The sequence below is a fragment of the Triturus cristatus genome, chromosome 7 (assembly GCF_964204655.1).
Source record: "Triturus cristatus chromosome 7, aTriCri1.1, whole genome shotgun sequence".
NCBI classification, from domain to species: Eukaryota; Metazoa; Chordata; class Amphibia; order Caudata; family Salamandridae; genus Triturus; species Triturus cristatus.
Genome location: NC_140590.1, coordinates 213,996,829 through 214,017,131, shown reverse-complemented (window position 1 = coordinate 214,017,131; position 20,303 = coordinate 213,996,829). Strand labels below are relative to the sequence as shown.

Genomic DNA, 20,303 nt, shown 5'->3' with positions numbered 1-20,303 from the left:
AGAGGTGGTTCTCCAAAGAAGCTCAAAGAAGAATGATTGAAATTAGCTGAACTAACTATAACAGGGGAATTTCTAGGGTTTTGTACAAGGGAAAAGTCCAGCTAACTATAACGCCCCTGAAACCTATGTTTTTTTCAGTGAATTTCTAAGGTTTTTTAAATGCCAATTCCTAACTATAACGTGCCTGAAACCTATGGTTTTTTCAGTGAATATATATATATACATATGAATTCAAGTAAAAAAGAAACGCTGCACTCCCATCTGCTTTATCCTTCTTTTATTTGCCAACACTTATTGCAATAGAGTCACAGATACCACTGCGACAATCTGTCTTCTTCACGGTGGTTTCACATCTGTTTTCAATCAGTGCTAATTATTGCCTTAAAAAACCTTGGAAATTCACTGAAAAAAACATAGGTTTCAGGGACGTTGTAGGTAGAAATTAGCATTTAAAAAACCTTAGAAATTCACTGAAAAACCATAGGTTTCAGAGATGTTATAGTTACTTGGACATTGGACTCATATAAAACCAGAGAAATTCGCCCGTTATAGTTAGTTGAACTAACTATAACTCGCGTGCCGGCAATGCACTGCTGATGACATCACATATTACATCCAGTGCTTAATTTGTGCCGGTGCTTTCGGGTGCTTAGCACCGGCACTTAAATATATACACTGATTGCTGCACGTCATTCATTTTTATTTTTGATATTCATTATTTACCTCACTACTGGACTTGTCAGTGGTGAAGAGTATTGTGCAACTTCAGCCACTTCTCGTCCGCAGTACTGTCTGCTCGTCCATTCTCCCGAGTCCTGAGTGGCTCAGTCCCACTCCCAGCGAAGCTGTGGTGAGCCTGGCCTGCCCTGGCTCTGGCTGAGCCAAAAAGAGAATGGAGATTCATGATTGAATCTCAATCTTGTTGATGGCCTGGAGACCGCAGCTCTTAGTTAAATTTCAGTTACAGTGTGGCCGGCCCAGTGGGTGTGATACTGATTTTGGGCTGTATTTTGTTTTGTGGGGGCTGGTGCTGTGCGGCGGCAGGCAGCGTGCGCAGATTTTTTCAGATTGAACATTGCCATGCATCCACGCCCCACTACCGACTCCACAATGGCCGTTTAAGGTCTGAGTGCCTGTACCAGCTAGCGCGATCTCACCTGACCCTCCACTGACGATGCGTGGACTGGCAGCAGCACCACGTGAGGCAGGCAGGCTGGCAGGCCAGGCCTAGTCAGTTAATAGACTAAGCAAGGCAGTGCAATCAGTGTGTGTCCTGGCCTCCGTGGCCACCATGAACGAACCGGAACCGGTAAGTATTAACAAAGTTAGGAAAGCAGAGCTGCAGTGCTGCCTTTACACAACTCATGGTCTGCCTTCACCACATTCCTTACGTTCAAGTAATTCATCATTTTTGGTGCAGGTTAAGTTGTTTATTCCTTTCAAATTACTGCGGGCGTGGATGTATATACGTGAAAGGCCTGGTAATACATTGTGACTCTGGACAAGAGTATTGTGATAAAGAGGGAGGAAAGAGTACTGCAAGCATAATAGAAGCCTACGAAGCACCTGTTAATGTTTTCCACCAAATTTGGCGCCGATCACGATCCTGTAAAAACCGGGTATGAACCGCCGGACGGAGCATATTCTCCGTCCGACGCGTACCCGTCGTAACAATATACAAACATGGAATTACGATTCGCACGGAAACACCATTTCCGTACGATTCGTACAAAACCCCGACCGACCAAAATAAACATACAAATGCGATCTGGGAAAGCGCCGACGTGACGTCGGGACGCACGCAGCCTGCCATTCACGAACCAGGAATTACGATTCGCACCAACGTCATCCCGCACGGACAATATTTTCCAGCTGCCAAAAACTGCCGGGAAATCAGGACGATGCGAACAAGGAGGACCTGTACGCGACGGACAGACATGGACCCGAACCTACGTGTCATCCCGGCCCTCATAGCAGTCGACCTCCTCTACAGGTTCGGACGCAGACGCCGCAGAAGGTCAGAACAACTAAGGGAGGGGGGAAAGGGGGGGGCAGGACCAGGGGCAGGCCACAAAACCACCACCAAAGTCACACAGCACACATGCCCTGGACATACCTGACCCCCAGGCCCTGGTCACTACGAGGGGGTGGGGGCGTGTCCAGCAAAGCCAGCGTCCGCCACAACGGAAGTGCCTGACGACGTGAACCGGCAACACAACTATACAGGTACGTCCCGTACCCACGCCTTAAGAGCGTGGGTACGAGTCGTACCACGCCCACACCTACGTCACCCCAACAATGGCGGGACGGCTGTACCCACGTGGCAAAGGCCTGGGTACTGCCCGCCCAAGCATTCCACAGCGTGGGCACGGGTACGTATGGACCGTACCCCCACCCGTGTATGCATGGAGCGTACCCCCCACCCCAACCGTGTATGTACGAGCCGTACCCCCACCCGCGTACGTATGGAGCGTACCCCCCACCCCAACAGTGTAAGTACGACCCGTACCCCCACCCCAACCATGCGAACAGGGAGAAGGTGTGGCGTCACAGCTAGAGCTAGAGGTTTGAGTCTCGGCGTTGGCATATCTCTAAATTCTCCCCTGCCTAACCTTGTGTAGTGTAGCTGGAGTTCATTCATGTAAAGCGCTCCAATACATTTGGGTCGAGCTCGCGCCATAAAACAAAATACATTTACATCATTCAGTTCTTTCCTCCCTAGCTAACTGCAGTGTGAATGGTGCAGGGGATTGGTTCCTTGTTAACGAGCTATGCTAGTTACTTAGGCAGAACAGTCATTTGTTAGCCTGGTGACTCATTGGTGGACATGCGTGTTCTCCGGGAGCAAGTGAAGGAAGTGGGTGGAGCCAGGCGAAGTGGGTGCAGCCTCCTCCAAAAATTTGAGCACCTGGACTTCCTATTTTACAAATTAAGCACTGATCACATCATTCATGACATGGTCAGTGACATCACTGATGACATCACTAATGACATCCCAAATGACATCACTGATGACATCATCCACATGATAATCTGATGCACATACGGATGCCCTAATATAAACTTTGATACACCCACTCTAAAATACAGACTACTATTTTTTAAACCATACACCCAACAATTCCAGATACTACATACCACCCACTATTTCCTAGATCTACACACACATCCAGTCACTTATACATGCAGTTACTCATCAATACAGTACTATATATGTACTCATACACCTATACATACAGCCACACTCCGCCACTCATCCATAGAGTTACTCACACACTTACTCAGTCATGCAAAGAATCAATCACATACCCATTTACTCATGTATACAGTTATACACACCAACTCCGTTATTTATTCAAATACCACAGCACTTATTTATGCAGATACTAACACATACTTACTGTCTTATACAATCACTGATACAAGAAGACACTCATTTATACACCCACTCTTCAAATAAATTACTCTCATTTATAGTCATTTATATACTGCAACACTCACATATACTGCCTTAAAACATATGTAGTTAGTCACACATATACCACTGAGACATTCATTCACACACTAACTCATCCATACAGCTCTTCCCAGATGCACTTTTGAATCCATACAACCAGTGAATCACCCACTCAGACATCTATGCACAGAGTCACAAACACACAGACACTCACTCAGGCACCCATACAGATACTCAGACAACAAATCAATAACCCATATAGACACTCATGTAGCTACTCACCAACCCATCCAGTTGCTTACACACAAACTGAGAGGCTAATACCGACTTTCACACAGTTTAGTCACTAACCCATGCATTCAGTAACACACGTTCAATCACTCACTTATACAGTCAGTCACGCACCTACTAAATAATCCCTTCAGGCACTTGTAAATCCACTCATTCTTCAATACACCTTGGCATAGATATATATGAAAAATATTTAAACTTTACAGAAACACACATTCACTGGATGATGTCATCAGTGATGTTATTTGAGATGTCATCAGTGATGTCATCAGTGATGTCACTGACCATGTCATGAGTGATGTAATATGTGACGTCATCAGCAGTGCCTTGAGGGCGCGCAAGTTATAGTTAGCTCAACTAACTATAACAGGCGAATTACTCTGGTTTTATATGAGTCAAATGTCCAAGTAACTATAACGTCTCTGAAACCTATGGTTTTTTCAGTGAATTTCTAAGGTTTTTTAAATGCTAATTTCGAACTATAACGTCCCTGAAACCCATGGTTTTTCAATGAATTTCTAAGGTTTTTTAAATGCTAATTTCTAACTATAACGTCAGTGAATTTCAAAAGTTTTTTAAATATCGAACTACTATTGTGCTATTTGTCATTAGAACTGTTTTTTCTAACTTTTCAACTACATAACATAAACTGCAAAACTGCTATGCAATGTAATATATTTCACAAATTTTAGTGCGTTTTTAAATAATACAAAATAATTTCACATACAGAAAACAATTTTTCTCCCTTTTTTTGCTGTCATCAGCTTCTACTTAACGTCACTATTCACAGTGATGTCAGTGTAGTTTCATCATAAACAGCAGGGGAGAAAAAAACAATCAACTAGATTGATAAAAAAAACAAATCCCTAATTCTCGCAAATATAATACAAAATCAACACAAATAACACATCTAATACTATTTCTAATCTTCAAATCTTACCTTTACTTTGTAGTTTCTGTTCACATTTTCCCAATACGCCAAAGAATGTATCAAACATTTTGCTTTGAAATCATCCAGTATGAATTCCTTAAAGTATCTTTACACCTTCCCACTAGGCAGAATGATGTATCTAAAATCTTTGTTTCAGAAATATCAAGTATGAGTTGGGTAATTGATAAGGCAATCTCGCGTTCATTTCCAAGTGTGTATCGTTGCAGTGACTCCAACCAATATTACACTTTAAATAAGCTGTATAATGTCCACTTGTGGTAGCACTTCCAGCATGGCAAACAATAGCAACTGTTGCATACATTCTTCCAGAAATAGATACTTGACTAGCAACAACATTTTTAATTTTGGTTTCCACTTTTCTCCCATTTGGTCTACAGCGTTGCAGCATTATAATCAAATATTTTCCATATCTTTGTAGGCATAATGTAAATAGCATTGTTGATTTACAACGAGAACAGATCATCTCGTGATCAGCTTCTTTTACTAATTTGGAAAATGGTACAGATTTGCAGTCAGGTATTGTTATATATAGAAATCGTTCTCTGTCAACTATAGTGCTTGAAGTTAATGAACACTGTTCACATTTATGTTCCCATTTGTAACTGACTCCAAATAAACTCTCAATCTGAATTCCTTCATCTTCTAGTACTCCAAGCATAACCATCAGAAATTCTTGTGCATCTTGTTGTATATTAGCACTGAACGTTAAAGATCCAGTACATGTATCCAACAGTTGGCGAATACCAGAAGCAGAATGGATCTTACTTTTATCAGTTCTCAATTCTTGAAATAAAGTATAAAGTGCCGAACATAATCTTTTTTCCTGACTTTCCATAATTTCACCATAAACTTCTTCAAGATAAAATATAACGTTTAGAATAACATTACCATTGCAGTTGACACCAGAAGCATTTTCTAATTAGTATCCGACAACATCATCACTTGTTTGTATTTTCTGCTTCTTTACATCTTTTCTTTTCTCTTGATTTTGTTTCTGCTTTTCAACCATAGTTGATTCTTCAACATGTTTGCGTTTTGAACACACAACCCGTTTCTCATAAATAGGATAGTCACCTAAACTTGGAGCATAAAGCCTTCTCAAACGATTATATTCTCTTACACAATTAACATCAGCATTAACCTTGTTCTCATCAAAATCAATTAAATACAAACCAGACAACGTTCTAACCTGAGATAATGCAACATATACCATTCCCTCTTTAAACACAGTTCTTCCTACATTTACCAAAGCATTATCTACACTTAAACCTTGAGATTTATGAATAGTTATTGCATATGCTAAACAGAAGGGAAACTGTTTTCTACGAAAATACAAGACATTTACAAGCAAAAAACGTGCAGCAGATGTAATCTGTAATCTGATCAAATTTAACTTTCAAGAATTCAATTCCATTTCTATTTTGATATTTCACAAAATCAACAACTTTCCCCATTGCTCCATTCACTAAACCTTCTTCTACATTCAGATTACACTTCAAAATTACCCGACAGTTTAAACATACATCCACATTTTTTTCCAAGCCAGCAGTTTTTGATACAGACTTTTCCAAATAATCTAATTTAGTCTGTAGTTTTTCTGAAAGAAGAATTGTTATTCCTTGGTGCTCAATTTTATCAATAGCTTCAATGTGAACTATTTTTTGATTTTTCAATTTCATAAGCTCTCTATTAAATGTATAACACTCTTCCACTGTAGGCATTAAGCAAACTATAGACTTTTTTTCTTTCATTCTCTTGTACATTACTTCTGCTAGTGTGTTTTCATTTGTAAACAAGTTCTTTAGTAGACAACTTTGAAAAGCTTGTTTACCATGTTTGCTTAGAACACCAATTCTTACATCTTTTAGAATATTTGCATAATCTTCATCTCGTGCTTGTCGCATATTCTGAGTGAGTTCTTTATATTCAAAATGTAACCACAGATTCACATTTCCAATACTTCCCAAAGATTTCTTAGTGTCTTCATGTAGAAGAGTTTTAAACACTGGTTCTCCTTTTACAGGGGCTAGTTGTATCCGATCTCCAAATACAATTACATGTTTTCCTCCAAAGAGAACGTCGTAATCTGTTTTTAATACCTGTTGCATTCTTAAGTGTACAAAAGCAAGCATGAAGTTTGAGACCATGCTCACCTCATCAATAATTAAAAGTGTTATTTTCTTCAGCACTCTGACACTTCATAAGAAGCTTCTCCAGACAACTTCTGATATTTTAATTTATTATCATGCTCAACTGGTAACATTAGTAATCTATGCAAAGCAACTCCTTAAACATTGTGTGCAGCTAATCCAGTTGCAGCTGTTACCACACAACATAAATGTGAACCAGTAGTTTTTTTAAGATAACTGGTTAAAACTTTAATTAAAAAACTTTTACCTCTCCCAGCTTGACCACTAATGTACATCAGAAGAGGTTTAAAAGATGAACACACACATTCTTTTTTTATGCGACACACCATGTTTTATCTTTTCTCTCACTTGTACATATATTTCTTTCTGTTCAACGTTTACTTGTTCTTCTAAGTTTTCCAATGTAATATTCTCCTCGTGTGCTTGTTGCATTGCAATTTCGACTTCATGCATGGCAATCGCTGCTTCATTTTCCAGTATTGGTTGTCCAAGAGGATCTTGACTACATGGACCACTACTTTGACTATCTTGAGAACTTTCATTAGCTATTTCAGCTGTAATAGTCTTTTCCTGTTCAACTTTATCATTCAACATATTTCAACATGTAGGGAAAATTGTACATGCAATGCTATCTTTACATGCATTAAAAGAATCTTCGTAGCAGTCAAAGTCTCCAAGTAATTCACTTTCACTACGCCATGGTTTAAAGAGCTGGAGAAGTGCTAAATAGTAAATTTCTCACATATCTGGAGTTTCACAACTGAGTTGCTTGTGGTTTATAACATTACCCTTTGCATGTTTTACTAAGCAAACCATGACATCCAACTACTGCATATGTTCCTTCTTTTAAATTCTGTTTAACATTTCTTTTGAAGCTGTAAGTTTGAAGTACTTCATACAGACATAGCTGTTCGAGATGTCGACTCCTTTTCGGATAGTATGTGTCCAACATATTAGTTTTAAGAATATCTGTACTGTCTGGTTCATTTGCTGCTAATTCTTCAATTTCTTCAAACACTCTATTTCATTTGCATGCAAGACCTAAACTTACCCAAATAATTCCTCGTGACTTTGAATATAAACTTTAAGAGCGCAAGCGGTCTGAACATTCATAGGATCCAATTTCTCAGTTGGAAAGCATTTTCAAAGTAAAGCTGTACAATTTTTTGCTAAGGTTTTTCTCTTGTGTAATTTATTCCCACATTTGTTTCATCTCTGTTTTTTCTGATTTTGTTATGTACAATGTAACATAACGTGCAACAGCAATTGAGTTATCTGCAACATACTGGATGCCCATGTTCGCATTCCACATTTTTATAATGACTGGATTGTAGTCATTGATATACTTTGACACTTCTGTTCTTTTTGAGTTGTTGGTAATATTTGGAGATTTCCGAGTTATTGTGTGCAGAAGAAAAAAAATGATTTACTCTTTATTTACAAATGACAGGACATGGAAAACCAAACCGACATTTGGTATGAAATTTTCCTTTAGATATCGATTTTCTTCTGCAGTATTTTCCACAACGGTGAGTTTGGAAATGTAAAACTTTCTGTCTCAAGCTTCTATCTCCTTCTTCTCTTGGAATCTCACATGTCACATACTGTTCGATGAAAGACAATACTGTTTCATCAGAATCTGTTCCAAATTTAGGTGCATCCTTGATCCATAGTAGCATATGTATATGAGGTGCACCTCTTGCTTGGTACTCCTTTCTCCAAAAGAAATTGGTAACTTCTCTAAGAGGTGATTTCTTTTTATTGCAGATAAAAGACATCATAGCTTGAAACCTATGATTAAAATATCTGCACACATTTACAGGATCCAATGAACACAGTTCACCAGGAGTCTTTATTTCAACATTTTTTATATTGGAATTTGCTTCTCTTAGAAACTCAAGCAAATCTTCCCATGCATACTCTGCACAGCTAAGTGTGACAAACCATGTTGGTGTACCTATGTTCCGTAACATACACTTGAGTTCTCCATGATGACGATACCAATACTCATTTGTTCCACATTGACATGCCATCAAATTGATTAACTGTGCTTCTAAATTTTCATCTGTTTCTTGAACTTTCTCCACAAATTCTTTCACAGAAAGAAGTGATTGATGAACTCCAATTTTAAGTATGTGGTTAACTGCATACGACAGAGAAGACAGACCACTTTCAAACAAAAGGTGAAATATGTATGGAATGCACTGTTGAAATCTAGGATCTTCAGAATATTATCATGTTGACCGATATTCTGAAGCTGGAATCCGTAAAGATTGGTCATCATATCGTCCACCTTCTCCAGTAGGAAACAGCTGTGGATAAAAAAACGAGCTTCCAAGCTTTTCTCCCATACACTCATTGGAGTTCCCTGTTGCTTCCTATTACTTCTTTTGAATGCAAAGGACATATTGTGTAATGTTCATAAATCTCTCCAGTCCTTGACTTGTCCACTTTCTCTATTTGACCTCTTGACATTTCAGATTCATCTTCTAAACTTATTACCTGTTCATCCACATTTACAGTTTTGTAATAAATATTGTTCTCTATAAGATATAAGGTAGACTTTTCAACTTTATTAACATCCACAAATTCTTGCCATATTTTCTGACTCTTTGTTGGTACACCATTTACTAGAATGACTACTGCCTCATTTTCCTCTTTCTCTCCAGCAATAGTTTCAATATTTTTCATAAAATCCAAAGGTAAATACACCATTCTTCCTTTCAGCCCTCTTTGCAAGTCTGTTGGTGGCAGTTTACCTGTTTTAGGCTCCATCTGAATTATAGTTTGAAAAGGATGAACAGATTTAATTAGAACTGACTCATATGTATTCAATTCTGCCAGTTCCTCCGGAATAGCTACTAATTCTAAGTTATTATGTACTGCTCTAGCAGGCTTTTTGTTCTCTTCTAATTTGTTGTAACAATATTTACATATACGTTGATCACTACTAAGCCTGGGCAAAGCACTACGCGACGCTCGCGTAGTTTGTGAAGTTCGCGCTACTTCGCACTACGCGAATTGCACATAGCACAGTGCAAACATGCGTAGCGTAGTGTTGCGTAGTGCTGCGGTCATTGTTTGCTTGCTGTCGGTCCTCAACGTCAAGTTGGTGACCGCAAGCAAGCAAAATGACATCCCGGCGAGACTTTTTCCTTGTTCGCGATCAGCAACATCAAGTTGGCGATCGCGAGCATGGAAAATAAACCTCCCGGCGAGATTCCCAATGCGAGGAGGTCAGGTTTCTCATTGCGAGTGGTCGCACATGCTCGCGATCGCTCGCGATGAGAAACTACCAGTTCGCGTTGAGAAAGCTGCCGCTCGAGTAAAAATCTACTCGAGCTGCAGAAAACTACAGCTCGCACTGTGCAAGATGTCGTTTGCAATGATTGCGCAGTGCCGGTTGCTTGTCCGCACTGTGCAATCATTGAAAACGACATCTTGCACAGTGCGAACAAGGTACTACGCAGTTCGTGAAGTGCTACGCGTAGCTCGCGTAGTGCGAACTGCACTTTGTGTAGCTTCGTGAAGTGCTACTTCGCGAACTACGCCCAGGGTTAATCACTACCTAACTCAAATCGACCTTGCACCAACAAGTAAGTTGCAAATTCGTCCCACTTACCATTGTTTTCCATTTCACTTTTCAAATACAAATCAACATTCCTAGTTTGACTTTTATAATGAGTATGTCGACAACAAACACAAACATAGTTTGGTATTTCAGAGCACACTACATTAAACTTTCCAATTTCTTCTTCAAACTTCTTCAAACTGATCAGTGCTAATCACTTTCCCATCTCTTTCAACATTTGTAATTGTCAAACTTTCACTTTTTATGGAGTGCTCTTCTGAACCAAAATATCGCATTTCAATATCATCACACTTTTTCAAAGAACCATGTAAAAGACCTGTATTCAGTTCACTTAAACATAATGCAGGACTTTTTACATAGTACAGTTTCCTTATAAACTTCCACATTTCTGAATGGTGTACTGCTAACATCCTCAAGTGATGAAAAACAGTTTTATACGCTTTTCTTGAAAGACAAGCCAGAGAATGCCCATGCTTCTCAGTATATTTTCTTACATTACATGGATCTAGTCCTTGTAACAACTTAATCTTCTGTTTAATACTTTTCTGTGTATATTCTCGTAGCAAATTTCGCATTATATCAATAGATTCCTGTTGAATACTACAAATACAGCTACAACCCCACTTATACACAGGAGGTTCTGTATGTTCCCCTTGCACTTCTTTGGCTATTAACTCTTCTGCACTTTTACCAACCATTTCCTCTTTTGGAAGGGGACAACCATCCTGAACTTTGTAGCAACGACCTCCAGTATCAACTGCAAATGGTAAAGTATTTTCCTGGAAGTAACTTTCCTCATTAAAAAAGGCTCACTAGTAGAAGTATGTTTCCAATGTCCACTAAAGATTTTGCAAAAGTTGGTTCTGTTCACAAGTCTTTTTCTTCTACTTTTCTCTTTCAACACTTTCACTATTTTATCCAACACTTTGATCCTCTTCAAACTCACAATGAATAGCTTCTGTTTTAAATTGAAAGCAGTATCCACTATATTTTCAATTTGTTGCTTCTGTTTGAATTGCAGCACTTTCTTTTGATATCTTCTGCATGTTTTCATTAAATTCTGAATCACGCTAGTTCAAAAAAGTCTCTGACGAACTTCTTGAAATTGTTTTTGTCTCCGGGTAACAGATACTGTTTCTATATCATTTTTTCTTTTCCTTGAATTTGAAATTGAAGTCTGCTTCACCTTCCTTGAAAAATTCTTCTTTTTGCTTTGTGTCATGTTATTCTCATTAAATGTTCATAATATTTTTTTCAGAAATTGTCTAGTGTTTTTACCAGAAGAAACTGTTTGTGTAGTACTCTCATTTTTTCTAATGGAAAATCTTTCCTTTCCTTCAAATATATATTTTTTTTCTCTTTCTTTTTTTTCAGTTCTTCTAGGCATTTTCAAATTTTAATCCAAATGAAATAATTTTCTGAAAAAGAAAAAATTGTTTCCATTATTGTAAACATCTGCTTATTATATTAAAATAATAACATACAATTACATAAGTTCTACTGACGGCTTCCAGAGGCAGTGGTGCAACATGATGGAGCAGGGCAGGGGAGCAGTAGGATGACTGGTAGTGCCATAGAACATACAGCAAGTAGTTATTTAAATATTTGCATACACCTTTACAATTTATATGTAACTGCACTACCTCGTACTTTTCACCTCTCCGCCGCACCCCACCACCCCACAGCACTCCCTCTGCAGCCCACCGCAGACAACTTTATAGATACTATTTTTAAAAATTGTAATCTGTGGGGCCGATTCACAGAACTAACTTAAGACAAAATCCTAAAGTTACTACTTTTGGCATTCACAGAAGTTAGGATTTTGTCTTAAGTTTGTCATAAGAAAAACTTAAGACAGACTTAAGACGGACTTAAGAAAGAGTTAAGATGGACTTAAGACAGACTTAAGACAGACTTAAAACAAAATCCTAACTTAAGTCTGTCTTAAGTCTGTCTTAAGTCTGTCTTAAATTTGTCTCAAGACAAACTTAAGACAAAATCCTAGCTTCTGTGAATACCAAAAGTAGTATGTTTAGGATTTTGTCTTAAGTTAGTTCTGTGAATAGGGCCCTATGTACTTAGGATGATATTCTCAACCAAACGGCACACACAAAAATTACCATTATTAGCCTAACAATTTTATCTACAACTTCGCAAACATAACATTGCACCCAGGGCTTTAAGTGGGGGGGGGGGTCTGTCGGGGTCTGAGCACCGGCAGTTATTTTCAGGGGGCCTCGAAACAGGTCTCTATCGGGCTCTATTATCTTTTCGGGCCTCGCAAAGGTAATCTGTTGTTTTTTTTTTTTATTGGACTGCAGTGAGAACATACACATCGATGTGCGCATGCTCATTTTGCTCAGTACTGAGAAGAGGAGACATCATGCTAGGTGAGTCACGTTGTAGGAGGAAGGGAAATCCTTTAAAGAGTGTGTTTTCCGAAGTTAGGATAATTGGTGGGAATTTTCTAAAGCACAAAATGCTAGTTTTCTTGATTTAGACCATGCCCCTACTTGGATAGCCCACACCCCTTTAAGACGTTTGCACCACCCCTTTTAGAGCACCCCTAGTTTTTTTCCCACTAAAAGCCCTGACTGCACCATAGTAACAAAGAAATGGTCCAAGCTTCCATTTAAATCTACAATGACACCAAGTTTCATAATTTGCCATCAACGCTGGCAGCCTTCTATCACAGTGCAAGAGTGTCTATCAGCATGAAGATTTGTTATCCACAGAAATGTTGTGTGATTTGAGTAGCTGTCTGCTGGAACACTCATCACCAAAAGGTATTAAAAAATGCAAATTTGTGAGTAAAACATATACCATACCATAAAACGGTTCATAAATGGGCCCAGTGCCACTACATCACCCTCATCCCCATCCTTGCTTGACCTTACGAAATCAAAGAAAGAGCCCCAGCAAACCTGGTAGAGCCACTATAGCAATACAGAGACTTAATTTCAACAAGTGTCTGCTGGAACGCTCAGCAACAAAAGGTATTAAAACATGCACACTTCTGGATAAAACATATACCATGCCATAGAGCGCTTTATAAATGGACCCAGTGGCAATACATCACCTTTACTAGCTAGACATGTGCATGTTACAAATGTCTGTGTTATAATCAGCAACATACCCACCTGCCCCACCGCCACCCCTGCCCTTGCTTAACCTTATGAAATCAAACAACGAGTCCCAGCACTACCGTTAGCACCACTATAGCCATACATAGACTTAATTTCAACAGGTGTCTGCCGGAACACTCATCAGCAAAAGGTATTAAAACCTGCAATTTTGCAAGTAAAACATACACCATACCATAAGGCGGTTTATAAATAGTCCCAGTACCACTACACCACCTCCACACCCGCCCTTGCTTACGCAATAAAACAAAGAGCCCCAGCAAACCTGGAAGCCCCACTATAGCCATACAGAGGCTTAATTTCAACAGATGTCTCCCGAAAAGCTCATCAGCAAAACATATTAAAACATGCAAATTTGCGGGTAAAACATATACCATGCCATAGGGCGCACTATAAATGGTCCCAGTGTTACTACATCACCTTTAGTAGCTAGACAGCTGCATGTTACTAAAGTCTGTGTTTTAATCACCAACATACCCACCTCCCCCACCCCCACCCCCGCCCTTGCTTAACCATTCAAAATCAAACAGAAACCCCCACCATTCCTAGTAGCGCCACTATACCCATACACTGTCTTAATTTTAACAGGTGTCTGCCGGAACTACGCGCCATACACGTGTTTTCTGCCGACTCGTACAGCTGAACGAGCGAGCAAGTACGATGCGAGCTACATGAAATTCACCGACCGACTCCTTTCCGGGTCCGAACCGCTCCATACGTCTCGGTTGTAAGCTAACCGTGGCGTGCACTGGATGCGATTCACGACCGAGACAGTACGATACATGCGTCGGACAGCCTGTGCGAGCCGGAGTGTCCGGCTCACAAATCGTCCGGGTGGTTGCCTTTGGGGGTCCGCGTCGGACCCCCTTTCACCCGCAGCACTACGACTCAGACACAGGGAGAGACCCATGGGCCTCCCCAACACAGGCATGTACGGTGCGGATGGCACCGATGTGTACCCATTGTAGGGGGCGCACTTGTCCGCGACGTACCCATTAAGTCAATGGGAGCCCATGTACGTGTCGTACGACCGGCTCCCATTCACTTCTATGGGAGTCCGACCGAACCGAGTTCGACAGCATACAGCCGCATCGTACTCGCTCAGTCGGACTGCAGGACTCCGGCTCGACCAGAAAACACTCCGGATCCGGCTCGGTCAGAGTGCTTTCCGACCCGGATCGGAATCGGCCCCTAAGTAGAGTGTATAGCAGGGGATATGGAGAGTAAACAAAGTTGTAGTTCCCAAATTTTTGATATACCGTCCCTTTACTGTATGTATATTAAGTAGGGGTGGGCGGAATTTGCGGAATTAACCTCCGCAAATTATCGCGAGAATGCAGAAAATCTCCGCAAACATGCCGGAAATATCGCGAAGATGCGGAAGTTTTTTTGCCGCCTGTTCGCGGTATTTTTTGCGTGTTCGCGGGTCGCCAACTTACCCATGCGGCCGCTCACGGGCGCGGCCATCTTGTTTTCACTTGTCCCGCCCTCTGGCATTGTTTACTTCCTGTTCCGGGTCGCGCAATGCATGTTCGCGGTCGATATTTCCTGTTCGCGATCGCTTTTACTTGATCGCGTTGCTTTTTGCTTGCTCAGGGAGAAAATATCGCGCGAACTTGCGCACGTGGTCGCAACGGGCGCGGCCATCTTGTTTTCCACTCTATTGCATGGTTCTGGGGCCTGATTTTCAATCCTCCCTAAATCTTTTCAATCCTTTGTTTATAGCCACTTTTTTTGGATCTTTATTACTTATTATTTCTCTAACTATTTTCCTGCCTCTATATTTTTGGTTTTTGTGTACTTTTTTTTAGTTTTTTAGCTACTTTTTCTCTTTGTATTGCCCGCTATTTATTTCCTTTACTCCTTTATTTATTTTACCTTTTCTTTCCCGCCCCGTCCCCAGAACCATGTCCAAGGGCAGGGCTGTTCGCCGGCGCAGCCAGAGCCGCGACCGCCTTCCTTGCGGAAGGCGGCGCCCACAAGGGGTGCATGCACGGGCCTTATTTGGGGAGGCGGAGTTGGCTGCACTAATTTTCTTTGTGCAGCGCCACCTCCCCTCAACCCTGGCAGCAGGTGGCAGGCCTGGGTCCGGGTACGGCCTCCGGGAGCGTCGGCAGCGGTGGGGGAAGGTGCGCCGGGCAGTGTCGCGCATCTCTGGGGTCCGGCGCACCCAGGCACAGCTGACGCACCGGTGGTCTGACATCCTGGACCGTGAGCAGGACCTGCTGGACCTGCTAGGAGTGGAGGTCCCGGGGCTTGGTGAGTACCTATTTAATTATTACAACTTTGTGTCTGTTCTTCTGCTCTATGTTATATATTGCGAATATCTTTTTTTCCTTCCAACCAGCTAGAATGTTGCTGCTTGCAATACATTCCAGGTTAATAACGTTTAAAAGTCTTCTGTGATTATGACACAGGTGCTCTTCTGCGCTACTACTAATCTTACTTGTTTGCAGCTTTCCGTTTGCGCTTGCTTAGCGTGATTCTTTACGAGTTTATTTTAGAGAAATTAAGTTACGTAATGCTACAGTGACTCACGTCCACTCCTTACTTTGTCCTGTCACTAATAGATAGGGGCGGATTGATACATAGGTTTAGGTACTTTGTATGAGCTTCTAATTGGTTAGTGGTATGCGTGATGCCCCCCTCACTCAGTTACGTGACGTGCTGCTAGTACGCCAGTCTTTAGAACCTTTCTAGTTTGTTCAATGAGTGGAGGTAGGCTTTGCAGTTACTTAGCAGTAGCAGATCAGCATCAATCAAACCAAAATTTGGTGTATACAAAAAATGTAGTCATGTTCATGTGTCCTCCATGATTGGATCATACACATTGTTGAGGAATACAGTCGAAATGCATACTTAATGTACAATTGGCATGCCTGGAATAGGTGGGCTAGGTTGGGTGGTACGTTGTACTAATTCTTAGGCTTACTTGTAACTTAGTTTTCTGGAATCAGAATGGAAGAATGGATTACTGTTGATAAATAGTAACTTAAGTAGTCGAACTGCGAATCCCCCGATATTACATGTTGACCAGATGAGATCGGTCAATGTAGTTATTGCAATTGTTTACATAAGTGTTTTTTGACCGTTGTTGAAAAATATTGTATTTGCTTAAGTTGACACCATCCATCAATGTTTGTCTCTTTCTTATATCTTTCCTGTTCATCAGCACCCAGGGGCAGACGGGCAGGGACTGGGCAGTTGGCGGGACAGGAACACCACGAGGAGGACACCGCTGAGGGCTCCTCTGCTGGCCCCAGTAAGTCTTCTTGTTTTTAATAATATTTCTTATTCCATAACTTTTACTGCCCCATTTCTCCCGAACTATAGTGTGTTTCCAAATGCTATTCTTTTACCACCAATTATCCTTCGATCTGTACGGTTTCAAAAAGCTTATCTCTGCCTCCGCTATGATGACTGAGTACCACTACATACTATCAGTCTGTCTGTCTGTACTGTAGTAGCTAGTCTTGCCCAGTTGGCCAGTGCCACTCTTTGTGAAAGGTTGTAATATAAAACTCATATTCACCAGTAGCTCATACAATCCGTTGGGTTGTTGTCTTGTACTACTTTTTACTCTTGTTGATGTTTAGGCTTTGAAAATTCACAGCAACAGCCCTACCAGATTTCTTAATATTTTGATATGATACCCTATAGGACATACAACTGTTGTAGGGATCTTGCACATACATTTGCACCAGAAAATAGGATGTTGGTGATGGTAGGTTGGACCTTCCTTGCACACCTCAATCAGAAATTCCGCACCCACCACAATTCCACTGCTTGACTATAGTACTGTCTTGTCATACCTATTAGGTCTCGGAACCCTCCCCCCAAGATAACCAACAAGTAGACAACCCAGAACATTAACACACGCAACCTCTGTCGTGGAAGCTATTCACATGCACACCCTTACTTTAATTTGCTCAATCGTGTAAGTTAGTCCACTCCACACCAAATACCACAAAGTCTATGTAAGTTTCAAATTTTTATTTCGATTTGAGAAGGTCTGTACACTGTTTTCTTAGCAGCACCAACCGGCAAATCAATAACATTAAAACAATATACATTGTTACACTTATACAGTTGGGAATTAAATCATGATAACTGAAGTGGTGGAAGGCAGCACCACCATCCCATAGCAATTTAGTTTATATACATTTATAAATGAAGATGTGAGTGAAGGGACCCCTCACCTCAGAAGAACCTAGTACTGGTAGTTGGTGCATCGTTCAGAAGCTCTGGTTCGTAGAAGCGAATCTTGCGTCTGTAATGCGAAAAAAGAAATGGTGTGCGTTAGTATATTGCAACTTGCAAGCATTTCTCAGCCGTGCCAAAAAGTGTAGCATCTATGGATAAGCAATATGGACTAACAGTAACAGTAGTACACCAGTTCTTCCTAAAAAAGTGGCTTGTTAATGTTTGTTGACCGCCTGTACGCAGCGCGTAGACTAGACAGTAGCAGTGTGAGGCAGGTCATGTGGGCTCAAAGGTGTCTTAAGAAGCTGCAAGGTAAAGGTAACGTCACATGTGCATGGCTAGGGCTAATCAAGCAAATGCTACAATGATCATATAACTTAGTGTCTACTCTACTACTACCTGATTTGTACTAGTGATTTATGTTAGTATTAACTCATTTTTCAACCTTGCTACTGATCAATAGGGGGGAGGTGTATATGTTGCCTAATAAATGTGTAATGTTTTCTAGGCGCACTACCGACCACCATTGCTGGGGCCAGCGAAGGCGACGCAGAGGGCGAGGATGCGGCAGTTGCAGATAGCAACGGAGGGGGAGTGGCAGCACCAGTGGCAGGCGGTGGTAAGTTAGATTCATAATCTTTAACTATTGTTTAACTTGACAGCACACTCACTGCAAAGGTGTACTGTATGTATATGTATACTGTAAAAATGTGAATTAGGGCCCCATTAGGATGGTGGGCGTATTGCCCCCGCCGGGCTGGCTGGAATTCACTGCCGTCACAGCAGGGGCAAACCTCCCGCCATCCCTGTAGAAAATATTCAGACATGTCTAGGCGGAAAAGGGTTCAATATGGCGGTGGTGTCTCTCTCACCACACCGGCAGCCATATAATCTGCATTTTGGAATGCCTTTGCGTGGCGGCATTACCGTCCGCCACGGAAAGGCATGCACACATTGCAGAGGATGCTTGGGGGCCCCCATGGAGGGTACCTACCGATGCTATGGTACCCCCCCGACTTTCAAAGCAAAACGTGACAGGCTCCGTGCGAGGCCCGTCATGTTGTGCTTGGAAAAGCAGCACAACATTTTAGCATTGCTTTCAGCAAAGCCAACCAGAATTTAAATTTAAAATAACAGGGTGCGCCCGCCACTGTGCCGGGCGCATCATCCTAATTAATTGTCCCCACGGGACCCCCACCCTTTTTTAGCAGTTGGATGGCGGGCGGACAAAGTCCGCCCACTATCCGATGTCGTAAGTAAGTATGAGTTCTTGGGGACGTTTGAAGAGTGAACTAGAAGACTAGAATTCCCTTTAATTGGTATAGGACTAGGAGCCAGAGTATTGAGTAACCAATGGCCTCATCTATCTGATTTCAACTCCGCTTTGAAAGTTTTATGGAGAAGAGCACCTGGTGCACTGTTCAACTAAAAAGTGTAAGACAGGTGGAAGGAAGAAGGACGGGCGACATTTAAAATGTTATGTACTACTGTGCTTTATTTTATAGTGCTACTCTACCATGCCACTATGTGTGTAAATAATTACCTTGTCCTACTGTTTTATTAAGACTATATTTTACAATTGTCTTGCTTTTTCTTTTTGATACACAGCTACTCCAAAAATCAACCGGAAGGAGTTGGCCGCCAAGGCACGGCGCCGGAAGCTGGAGGCAATCCAGCATGAATACCGGCGGCTGGTGGTCCTAGCCGAGGAGGAGGAGGAGACTGCAGCAGCAATTCAAGCCTCCTCCAGTGCCCCGGGCCCCAGCCACCGCCCTCCAGCGGTACGGCGCCACCGTCTGGCGGCTGCCCGCCGCCACCGTGCCATCTCCGGTGCCCCCCCCACTGTGGCTGCAACTGCCGCGGCCTTAGACGCCGCGTCGCCCATTTAGAGGACCAGATTCGTGTCCTCCTCCAGTCCCGCCCCACCAGTTAGTCCCTGTCACTGCCCCTTTTTTAATTCCTGTTCGTTCTTGACTCGTTTGGGCGTTCTCTATTTCTATGGACAGTCGTTGGGGTTAGGGAGGTGGGTGGGTTAGCTTTTGTGGGTTTAGTTTATTTGTTAGGGTCAATTAAATATATTTTTCTATGTTACATGCAATGTTGTTAATGTTTTGTAGGTGGGGTAACTGTTTTACATCACACTGTTTCTTTGCTGGTGCATGGCCGCCCATAGCGTGTGTTTGATTTCAATAATTTGCTGACTGTATAAGACACAAACAGATAGATGCGACACACCTCACTCATTGACTGGTCCTACTATGCATTCTTTGGAGTGGTGTTTGAAACTGACATCATTGACAACATGTCCATTATTGATTCTGCCTCCCCCAAACTTCTCTCTTACCGGTGCTTGATGTTTATGTCCAACTGTGGCACAGCACTGGCTGCATGGTGAAGATGGTTTCCTTTTTCATACATGCCATGATTGGGGTGGTGGTGGTAGTATAGTAGTAGTAGTATACACTGGCAGGGTGGCAGCATTTCCAAAAAAAGAAAAGGAGATAGTCAATCGCCT

At 41.6% G+C, this 20,303-nt stretch overlaps 1 long non-coding RNA gene across 1 annotated transcript; it reads left to right on the top strand.

Annotated features, from left to right (window-relative positions):
* The first annotated feature begins 16,794 nt into the window (after positions 1-16,794).
* On the top strand, positions 16,795-19,781 carry LOC146809246 (uncharacterized). The gene is made up of 3 exons (XR_014965535.1): positions 16,795-16,847; positions 18,297-18,407; positions 19,397-19,781. It is a non-coding gene; the product is annotated as an uncharacterized LOC146809246 (long non-coding RNA).
* The last annotated feature ends 522 nt before the right edge of the window (positions 19,782-20,303 follow it).